The sequence below is a fragment of the Carlito syrichta genome, unplaced genomic scaffold (genome assembly GCF_000164805.1).
Source record: "Carlito syrichta isolate Samal-C Ts95f unplaced genomic scaffold, Tarsius_syrichta-2.0.1 Scaffold311717, whole genome shotgun sequence".
Taxonomy (NCBI): Eukaryota; Metazoa; Chordata; class Mammalia; order Primates; family Tarsiidae; genus Carlito; species Carlito syrichta.
Window position 1 is genome coordinate 90,855 of NW_007255813.1, and position 11,270 is coordinate 102,124.

Below are 11,270 nucleotides of genomic sequence, written 5' to 3' on the forward strand. Positions count from 1 at the left end.
GGAGTAAGATTACAAAACTTGTAATAAAACAAGCCACCATGAAGGGTCAGCAGATGAAGCAAACCATCCTGGAAAGGGCTTGACGGTCTTCAGCCTGCATGACTCTCCAATGTCACACTCTTGCCCAAGCCCATGAAGACTTCCAAGCCGATCTCAGGCCCAGGGATCGTTGTCAAACTGGAAACCCTGGTGTCTGGGCTCCAACCTCTAAAGTGCACAATGCACATGTCTCTCTGAGGTCCTACATTAACCTCATGGACTCAAAAGGAAGACAGAACATCCCTTCTTGGAACTATAAGCTTAAGGTTCCTTTCCTTTCTTGGGAGAAAACTACACACACACACACACACACACACACACACACACACACACACACACACCATGTTTGGACAATCTAACTCTTGCAGGAATCTTTTTTTGCCATCCAGAGGAAAAATGTGGAAGAGGGGGCATATCCTTTCAGTTATTCTCATTCTTCTTTGTTTCTACGAAACAAAAAGTGATATTTTAAAAATCTTGTATCCAAAGAAAGTATTTTCAGATTCTTTAGAAAGGATATAATCTTGGCCAGTTGTGGTGGCTCATATCTGCAATCCCAGCACTTTGGGAGGCCAAGGCAGGTAGATTGCTTGAGCCCAGGAGTTTGAGACCAGTCTGGGCAATATAGTGAGACCTCACCTCTACAAAAAATTTAAAAATTAGTCAGATGTGGTGGTGTACACCTGTAGTCCCAGATACTTGGGAAGCTGAGGTGGGAGGATCGACTGAGCCCAGGAGGGCAAGGCTGCCATGAACTGTGATTGTTGTGATCATGCCACTATACTCCAGTCTGTGTGACAGAGTGAGACCCTGACTCAAAACACAAAGAAAGGAAGAAAGAAAAAAGAAAGGCTACAATTTTCTATAATGATCAGTTTAGACAGAGAAGTGAGTTCCTGTTGCTGGTCCTTTCTATTCAGCTCAAGTGTCACCTCTTCCAAAATTTCCCAGGCATTCTGGTCATGCTTAGGTAACATTCAATTATAAGAATAAGAAGAAGGATAAAAAGAACAATAGCCAATATTTGATGGGCACTTATATTATTGCCAGCACTTTGTGTATAGTATCTCATTTAAAATTCAAACAATTTTATAAGATTGGTGAAATTATTAACTTCTTTTTACAGAGGGAGGAAACTGAGACACAAGATTAAATCAATTGTCCAAAGTCACACAGGAAGCATCAGCACTGGTATCCAAGCCTGTATGGTCTGCTTTCAGAGCCTTTCTGTCTGAGTTTGGGTTCTCCAGAAATAGACCCTGGAGATAAGGATTTGGGTGCAAATGGTCTACTTGGTAGTGATCACAGGGAGCCCAGGTGAGAAAGTGGGGGAGTGAGAATGAGGAATGCCAGTAAAGGGTGACTTTGTGGACAACAGGGCTGAACCTGCCAGAGACCTTCTGAAGGGCTGAGAGAAACATACCTCAGAATTGTTCCACCCAGGGGTGAGGGAGCAGGGATGCTAATATACTAAATGCTGTCCCTCATGTTTTAAAGGTTGGTCTCTGAGTCCTGACCCCTCAGCACTTTTAGCCTGTCCTGTGCTTGGGCTGGGCACACACCTAAACAGGAGCTTGAGATAGGAAGCTGACAATGCTTGTGGAAACCCCTCTGATGCACAGGGGATGTCCAGGGTGGGGCTGAGAGGACATGAGCAGGACACCAACAACATCAGCTGCACCAGCCACTTACCCATCATACTCTCTTGCCATCCTGTCCTCCTCAATTGCAATGGAAGCATCATATTTTTGTGAAGTGAGTGGTCTGTCTGCCTACTTTAAACAGAACTCTTGCTGATAAATCAAGAAAACTCCAACTTCCATCAAATTAAAAGAACAAGTGAGTTTGTTGGTTCATGTAACAAACCATCCAGGAGGAGGCGCAGCTGGACTCAGTGGCTCAAACAATGCAATCTCATTCTCGCTCTGACTCTGTCTCCCCAGGTCTTAGATCCTCTGTGTTAACTCTGATTTCAGGCAAGCTTTCCCCATGAGGCAGCAATGGCAGCTCTCAGTATCTCTAGTCTTACCCTGCTTGCATCCTGCTGTCTCAGATGGTGAGAGTGTTTTCCACTTTAGTTCCATCAAAAGTCCTGGAAAAGGATTTAAATGGCTGAACTCAGGTCACATGACCATTTCTGAACCAATCACCATGACCAAAGAGATAGGGTACTCTGATCAGCCAGGCCCGGTCACATGCTCCTCCTTGGAGCCAAGAAAGGTGACATTAGCTCCAATGGAACCACAGTGACTGCAAGCAGGGCTGTTCCCATAAAGACATAGTGAGCAGATAAAGCATGCATCCACAATGCTTCTCTTCATGGACAGACCATAGTCTTCACCAGTGTAAGGTCTATGCCTGATTCCACTTTGTGCTCTCAGCTCCTCACCCAGCACAAGGCACACAGGAAGTGCCTCCTTCACATTTGCTGAATGAATGAATGAAGATAGATCAGTACCATCCTGAATAGGATTCTTCTAGTGTTTGTCTTACCTGGCATAGGTGTCACTCAAATTCAGGCTCACTCTACCCTCCCTCAGGCCCAGGCTCTTCCCTCTCTCTGGAACTCTTTTCCTGCCCTCTTTGCTGGTCTCTTCTATGTATGCTTTGGATCTCACCTTGAATGTCTCTTCCTCAGGGACACCTTTCCTATCTCCTGTTAGGGCAGGTGCTCCTGCTATAACACCTCAGACTCTCCTCTCTTCAAATTTGTCGCCTTATTGCAATGATTTGTTTTGTTGTTGTTGTTGTGGGAGTCTCACTCTTGTAACCCAGGCTAGAGTGCAGTGGCATGCTCACAGCCACTGCAGTCTCAACCTGCTGAGCTTAGGTGATCCTTCCGCCTCAGCCTTCCAACTAGCTGGAACTACAGACGCACACCACCATGCCCGGCTAGGTTTTTCTGTGATTTTTATAGAGTCGAGGTCTCATCAAGTTACCCATGCTGGTCTTGAACCCCCGGGCTCAGGTAGTCCTCTCACTTCAGCCTCCCAAAGTGCTGGGATTACAGACTGAGCCACCATGCCTGGTCTACTTGTTTTTATTATCTACCTTCCTTACTACACTGTAAGCTCACTGGAGTGAGGGAACTCTGGGATGGTTTTTGATGCCAACCAACTTGCCAGCACCAGCTGGGTGCCTTACAATTCAATTCAATTCAATTCTGACACTACCCAGAATTAGCGCAGACCTCCCAGGTTAGGGGCTCAGTCCCACAAGACTACCCCCACCTCAGATGTAAATCTCAAGGCCTGCGCCACCCGCTTTTCTGACTGACCAGCTATAAATTGGGGGTTCCCACAACCTCCTTCTCCTGTTTGATAATAGCTAGAATGTCTCACAGGACTCAGAAAAACACTTTACTTAGATTTGCTGGTGTCAGGGTCAAGCGGAAACTTCCCCTTTGCTCTCTGAAGGTTTGCTGAAAATCACTGACAACAGGCAGAGTAATAGGAGAAAAGGCACGCAAATTTATGTGATCATAGTTTTATGTGATACGGGAGCCTTCAGAATGAAGACCCAAAGATAAAGGGGAAATTGTCCATTTTTATGCTTGGTTCAACAAAGTATGGACAGTCATGTAGAAATATGATTGGGGAGAGAGAAGAGAGCTTCAGACCTCAGTATCCGTGAGCGCAGAAAAGAAGGACAAGGCGTTTGGGTAGCAAACAGTCAACAAGACAGAGCTCAAGCTTTGAGAGCTAGTAGTGTAGGATGCTACTGCAAAAGGCAGAAACACCAGTGTTCGCGCTGCTCTTGGCTAGTGAGGGGAGTCTGAGGAGGCAGCGAGGGGTGAACAACCTGATGCAAGATGGCGAGGAAAGAGATGTTTGAAGATACTATGGAATAGTGTGTCATTGATGAAGAATATAAAATCTGGGAGAAAAATACACCGTTTCTGTATGACCTGATTATGACCATGATCTTCAGTGGCCCCATCTTACCATTCAGTGGCTTCCTGAGGTGACTAAACCGGAAGGAAAGGATTATGCCCTTCATTGGCTAGAGCTAGGGACTCATACGTCTGATGAGCAGAGTCATCTGGTGGTTGCTGGAGTACATGTTCCCAATGATGATGCACAGTTTGATGCTTCCCATTGTGACAGTGACAAGGGGGAATTTGGGGGCTTTGGTTCTGTAACAGGAAAAATGGAATGTGAAATTAAAATTAATCATGAGGGAGAGGTAAACCATGCTCATTACATGCCACAGAATCCTCATATCATTGCTACAAAAACACCATCTTCTGACATGTTGGTTCTTGACTATACAAAACAACCCGCCAAACCAGACCCAAGTGAAGAATGTAATCCTGATCTTAGGTTAAGAGGTCACCAAAAGGAGGGCTGTGGCCTTTCCTGGAATTCTAATTTAAGTGGACATCTCCTAAGTGCATTCGATGACCACACTGTCTATCTGTGGGATATAAATGCAGGACCAAAGAAGACAAAATTGTGGATGCAAAAGCAACCTTTATCGGCCACTCAGCTGTTGCAGAGGATGTGGCCTGGCATCTGCTGCATGAGTCATTGTTTGGATCTGTTGCTGATGATCAGAAACTTAAAATATGGGACACCAGGTCTAACACCACCTCCAAGCTGAGCCATTTGGTGCATGCTCATACTGCTGAGGTCAACTGTCTCTCCTTCAATCCCTACAGTGAGTTCATTCTAGCCACTGGCTCTGTGGATAAGACTGTAGCTTTATGGGATCTGTGTAACTTGAAATTAAAACTCCATACCTTTGAATCTCATAAAGATGAAATTTTCCAGGTCCACTGGTCTCCACATAGCAAAACTATTCTGGTTTCAAGTGGTACTGATTGCTGCCTGAATGTGTGGGATTTAAGTAAAATTGGAGAACAATCAGCAGAAGATGCAGAAGATGGGCTTCCAGAACTCCTGTTTATTCATGGAGGACATACTGCCAAGATTTCAGATTTTAACTGGAACCCCAATGAGCCTTGGGTCATTTGCTCAGTGTCTGAGGATAGCATCATGCAGATATGGCAAATGGCTGAAAATATTTACAATGATGAAGAGTCAGATGTCACAGCATTGGAACTGGAGGGACAAGGATCTTAAACCCAATACAAGAGATGTTTCTGTTGAATGTAATACTACAAGAATGCTTGATTTATCAAGTGCCAGAAAGGCATTGTATAGTAGGAACTGTTAAGAGGGATGGCTTATGGCATTCTTTACCCTCTGATTTTAGCACTTTTAAGTGAGCTGTTGCATACTGTATCATATTGTAGCTATTAGGGAAGAGAGGAATGCTGCTTAAGAAAGAATATTATCATTGTTTTAAAATACAAAAAAAAAAAAAAGAAAGAAATATGATTGGACAAAAAGAGTATGACCTAATGCTAAAAGACTGAATGGGAAAACCCAGCAAGGCCTGTTTGTCTAGATTCTTCTTGACCTCTCTGGGCAGCATTTCTTCCCTCTGGGTGTTGGGCAGGGTCCTTTGGAATGGGGGTCTTATGATCTACAGTCAAACAAAGTAGGTCAGATAATTTATTTGTGTCTAGGTTTTATACAGGAAGGTGGAAAGAAAGGGGAATATTTCAGGTTTCAAGGCTGACTTTGGGGAAAAGGGATTCTGGTGTCTATGACCCACCTTGGTGAAGAAGGATAATAGTGTCTATGGCTAGTCTTGGGAGAGAATGGGACGGAGAGACAGGAGACAGGAGAAGGTCAGAGGAAAATGTTTGCTTCTGGGTCTGCTGCTGAGGCCTTCACTTGGGAGTATTGTTTTCTGAGTCCCAACACTGGTTTATTATCAAGGATACAAGCTAATAGCCGGGTGAAGAAGTTCACAGGGCAAGGTCAAGCACAGCCCCAAGCACCAGAGCCTTTGTCCCATGGACTTGGGGTGTGTTGCTCTCTCAGCACGTGGGTGTATTCACCTACCTGGAAGCTCTTTGAATCTAACCATTCAAGAGATTTTCTAGCGCTTAATCCCCAGCCCTCACCTCCTTTCCTCCTGGGAGGTTGGTGGGTGACCTGAGAGTTCCCACCTTTTGACCTCTCAGACTTTTTGGTGACCATCCCCATCCAGAGGCTAGCTAGTGGCACCACTCTAAGTCACTTCATTAGCATGAACTTGAGTGTGATGGAAAGGGGCTTCTTGTGAGTAACAAAAGATACTCCTATCAGGAAACCTAAGGGTTTGAGGAGCCCTGTGCCAAAAACCAGAGACAAAGACCACATGCATTTGTTAATATACCACAGGAAAATACTGATCATGTTCACAGTTGTGTTTCATGCCTAGCACAGTGCCTGGCACACAGTAGGCATGCAGTCCATAGTTGTTAAATAAACGAATGAGCCAACAAATGAATACATTATTTCCTTGAAGTATGGGAGAAGCTCCCCCAAGCCCAGGGCATCAGAGCTGAGCTGTCACCCTGGAGCCCACTTGGTTAGCTAAAAACCCCTCATGCCAGTTTTCCAGAAGTACCTTGGGTGGATTTGGAAGAGTGTATCTCTTCACGACAAGAGGAGCAGCTTTTGGTGAGCTCCCTGAATGGTTGTCTTAATGACGCTCCAGGGGAAGCAGCTGTCTTCAGGATAAAGGGGACAAAGGCTGCCTTGTTTCCAGGCCAGCCCAATAGCCCTCCCTCCTTCTCCTGGGAAAGGCAGCCTCAGAAGGGGCGTCAAGGAACTGCTGGCAGCCACTGGACTCTCTGAGAAGCAGCCTCCTAGTAAATGAGTCACTGGAAAGAGAGACTCAAATCCACCTGGAAAGCAAAGTTCAATGGGATTGTGGAGTCCCAAAATAGAAGAGAATTTATTTCTTCCCCCACCACCTCCTGCTTTTTTCCCCCTGAGAAATAGATTCCCAGAGATATTGGGGTAGAAAGAAATCAATACTGTTCCAACCAGAGAGCCCCTACTAGGAGGCTGGGGGATGGGGGACAAATAACCATATTAATGATTCTGTTCAGTCACTTTCCCATCTGTTGTCTAAATTTTTTTAAAACTAAAGATAGGCATATTATTTCTATTACTGCCAAAACTGAAAAGCATGACTACTGATATAAATGGGAAACCCAAGCTGGGCTCGGTGGCTCAGCCTGTAATCCCGCGCGTTTGGGAGGCCGAGGTGAGTGGATTGCCTGAGCCCGCAGATTCGAGACCCGCCTGGGCAGGCGATACCTCATCTCTACAATAAATCAAAAAATTCGCTGGGTGTGGCAGTGCGCGCCTGTAGTTCCAGCTACTTGGAAGGCTGAGGCGAAAGGATTGCCGGAGCCCAGTAGGTCAAGGCTGCGGTGGCCGGGAGTGGCCACCGCACTCCAGTCTGGGCGATAGTGAGACTCCAACTCAAAAATAAATAAATAAATAAATAAATGGGAAATCTGGATTTTATCATTGACAGTAATGCTCAGACGGTTATAAAAATAAGACAAAAAGACATACAATGTATATAAAATTTGAATATATTTCATCAAATTAGGTAAGTAAAATAACTGTGAAGAAATCCAAAAACATAAAACCTTTATGCTTTCAAATGTGTATTTTTCTCCTAAAAATCCATACTTACCTTTAAAATTAAGAGAAAAAGTACAAATTATAATACACGAATATCTTCTATGGTGTGAATGTTTGTAACTCTCCAAAATTCATATTGAAGTCTAATCACCAAGATGATGGTATTAGAAGTATTCGAAGATATGCAAGAGTCACCTGATCGTAAACTAGGGGAAGAGAGGGCCAATGGGAGGCCCAAACTTCACCTCTACGTAAACCACTCATGAACCTAAACCTGTCTTGTATCCCACATCTTTGAAATAAATAAATAATAAACAAAAAATAAATAAAATAAACTACATTTATGCTGCTTGGAGATGATTAGGTCATAAGGGCTCCCATAATGGAATCAAGGACCTTATCATGAGTCCCTTTTGTCTTTGCACTGGGGGTCCCCAAACCTTGGGCCATGGAGCACTGCCAGTCTACAGCTTGTTAGGAACTGGGCTGCACAGCAGGAAGTGAATAGTGGGTGAATGAGCAAAGCTTAATCTGTATTTACAGCTCCTTCCCCTCGCTCGCATAACCACCTGAGCGCCTACTCCTGTGAGATCATCACTGAAAAGCCTGCTTCCATTTCTGACATCCTATCTTTGTGAGGCAAGGGTTTTCTGCGGTAACAGCAACGGAAACGAGATTATGGAGTAGACTGGACATACGCAACATGCTTCGGGTGCCACTGTCTCCCCGTCCCCTAGATGGGACTGTCTGGTTGCAGGAAAACAAGCTCAGGGCTCCCACTGCTTCTGCAGTATGGTGAGTTGTATAATTAATTACTTCCTTATATATTACAATGTAATCGTAATAGAAATAAAGTGCACAGTAAATGTAATGCACTTGAATCATCCCAAACCATCCCCTCACCCTGGTCTCTAGAAAAAACTGTCTTCCTTGAAACTAGTCCCTGATGCCAAAAAGATCGGGGACCACCCCTTTACACCATGTACGGACACATAAAGGGTGCCATCTGTGAGGAACAGGCCCCTCAGCAGACACCAAATCTGCTGGTGCCTTGATCTTGGACTTCCCAGCTTTCAGAACTGTAAGCAATACATTTCTATTGTTTATAAATTCCCTGGACTAAGGCATGATGTATAACAGCCTGAATGGGCAATGTCAACTGTTTCAATCAAAATTATTTAAGTGAAATAATTTTATAAAAATAACACCATTCACAATTCTACTGTTCAGTATTCATCTAGTTGCCAACATAAAAAAATGTGTCACAATTCATGCATGTTATACTGAGACCTTCATAACATTTTTTTTTTTGATGTTTATTATGTTTATTCATAATTTGATTGCTTGTTTTCCCAGTGCTAGTGAACAGCACATCTCAGGAAAGCTCCCAAGGCCTAGGGATCTGGGCTATGGTCACAGACCATTCAGGAGGCTCACTGGACTCAAGAGACTGAGGGCTTTCCCTGGGCCCTGCTGATGGGGAAGGAGGAAATGCTGAGAGCTTCACCATTTCTTGTTTGTGCTTTCTCCATTCTGTTCTTCCTCCATGGCTTTCACCGGTTTGGGCAAAATGGCGCCGCTGCGGGTAACGATGACTGACCTCGACAGTACCAGGCTCTGACTTGAGCCGCCCCGTACGGCGACGACACCGCCACCTTTCCTCAAGCTCGGCCCGTACCAGAAAGTCTTGCATCGAATGGGCGCCAGTGCTAACCAGCGGGTCGCTCCGGACGCCATTTCCCAGCTCCGCTCCTCGCCCGGGCGCCCAGGTCCCACCCATAACATTTTTTAAAGTAACATGAGTTGTTTAATATTGCAAAATGTTCCCCAGTTGCCACATGCCACCTGTGTACTGTGCCAGCCCGTGAGCACCCCCAGACCTAGAACCAGGAATTGGGAACTGATACTTTTCTATACAAGAATCTACTACATTTATACTGTTTGAGAAGAGGATTCAACAAATTAATTTGTCATTTCTGCTTTCCAAGTACTTATGCTGCTCAGACTCTCTTCGTGCCCTAAGACCCGCCTGAGTGAGCAGTGGCAGAAGTCCCAAACCTTTCTGGCATCCAGAAGTCCCTTCTGCTTCAAGGACTCAAGGCAGATGTGGAGATCTGGTGCCTGAGACCTGAGGGGTGCTGGTCACAATAATGTCTATTTAAGAATACAGGTCACACGCTTCCAAACCAACTGCCAGATCCTGAGGGATAGAACAGTTGTGTTCGTTAACACATTTCTTTTTGTGTGGTTTGTGATACTGGGCCTTTCTGTAAAGGACCAGAGAGTACAGATTTTTGCTTGGTGGCCCTTAGGGTTTCTATTGCGACACTACAACTCTGCTATCATAGTGCAAAAGGGGCCAAACACAGCCTGTAATGAATGAGTGTGACTGTGTTCTAATAAAACTTTATTAACCTAAGTAGGCTGTATTTGGTTAAGTTGGCTGATCCTTGTAATTAACACACAGGGCCCCTGGGTAAGAGTCTTTCTTGACTGCATCTAAAGGCATGCCTAACTTTTCCATTTGTACAGTCTCATGATTTTAAGCACTTCCAAAGCACAAGATCTAAAAAAGTCTAAAACCTTTGTGTTCACCAGCTAAACTCCACCCAATTTTTCATAGCTGTGATGAGAATGCTGGTCCTCATAGTTGTGTGACCTTGGGCAAGTCATTTAACTCCTATGAGCTTCAATTTCCTTGTTTGGAAACGGGTCGACTTACTCTATCTAGTGCCCTCAGAGGATTGCTGAGAAAGTCAAAATAACGATAATGATGATAACACTTCTCATTGCAAAATGCTTTATAGTTTCCCATTGAACCTTTTCAAGACTCTTATGAGGTAGTTAGTATTAACCCCATTTTGGCAACTGTGAGGCACAGAGGGTATTTGTAGCTTGCTGAAGGACTCCCAACTGGTAACCAGCAGAACCAAGCTTCAAAACTAGGGCTCTTCAATCCCAGTGTGGGCCACCTTTACTTCAACTACACAAGGTCTCTATGTAAAATATTAAGTGTTAAGTAAAATTAGTGCTTTATGAAACACCATTTCATTCAACTTGGACCCCTAAAACTTCCCTCCCATATTATAATTCTCCTAATATTTAAACTTACCATCAATACTAGACATTCTCCACAATGCCTGTGACACATTTGCGTTATTATGAAACAAACACTACTTATGCCTATATCTTGGGTTGCACTGATAGGAAGAGAAAACATGCCAACTTTATTAATTTCTCCCTCTATGGGCTTTTTCATTAGGCTGCCAATGAGCTTGCTCACTGCCAACTCAGCAGTGAGTTACATAAACACTGCTTCTTCTATTATCTTGTCCAAAAAAATGACTCTCACCTGTACAGGTACAACATGTACTTTGAGAAGGACATTTGGGAAACTTTCCTGTGCTTGATGGGTTTGGTGATTAGAGTTGATGCTGCCTCATTTGTTCATCATGGCTGTCTACAAAATGGTGCAAATGTTGGCTCTTGTCAATTCCAAATCAAAGTTGAATCTCTTTCATTTCAGTGGCATTACAAGTTGTCAAATAGCTCTTGAAGCTGGACTGCTTGACTTCTAAGGTTTAGAAATGTTTTGCATTTTGCTTGTTTTTACATTGAAGGGTGTAACAGGAATTATGCCCATCATTCATTAAAAATGTGGTTTTTTTGGACTTGTTCAACCCTATGAGCTCTTTGCTTCCTTAAATTTCCACTTAACTGTTTTCTCACAGT

At 44.1% G+C, this 11,270-nt stretch overlaps 2 pseudogenes across 1 annotated transcript; one reads left to right on the top strand and one right to left on the bottom strand.

Moving 5' to 3' along the window:
- Positions 1 to 3,850: 3,850 nt before the first annotated feature.
- LOC103271507 lies at positions 3,851 to 5,350 on the top strand (annotated as a pseudogene). The gene has a single exon (XR_505050.2). The product of XR_505050.2 is annotated as a histone-binding protein RBBP7 pseudogene (transcript).
- A 3,488-nt stretch (positions 5,351 to 8,838) lies between these two features.
- Positions 8,839 to 9,281, bottom strand: LOC103271508 (annotated as a pseudogene).
- Positions 9,282 to 11,270: the final 1,989 nt, after the last annotated feature.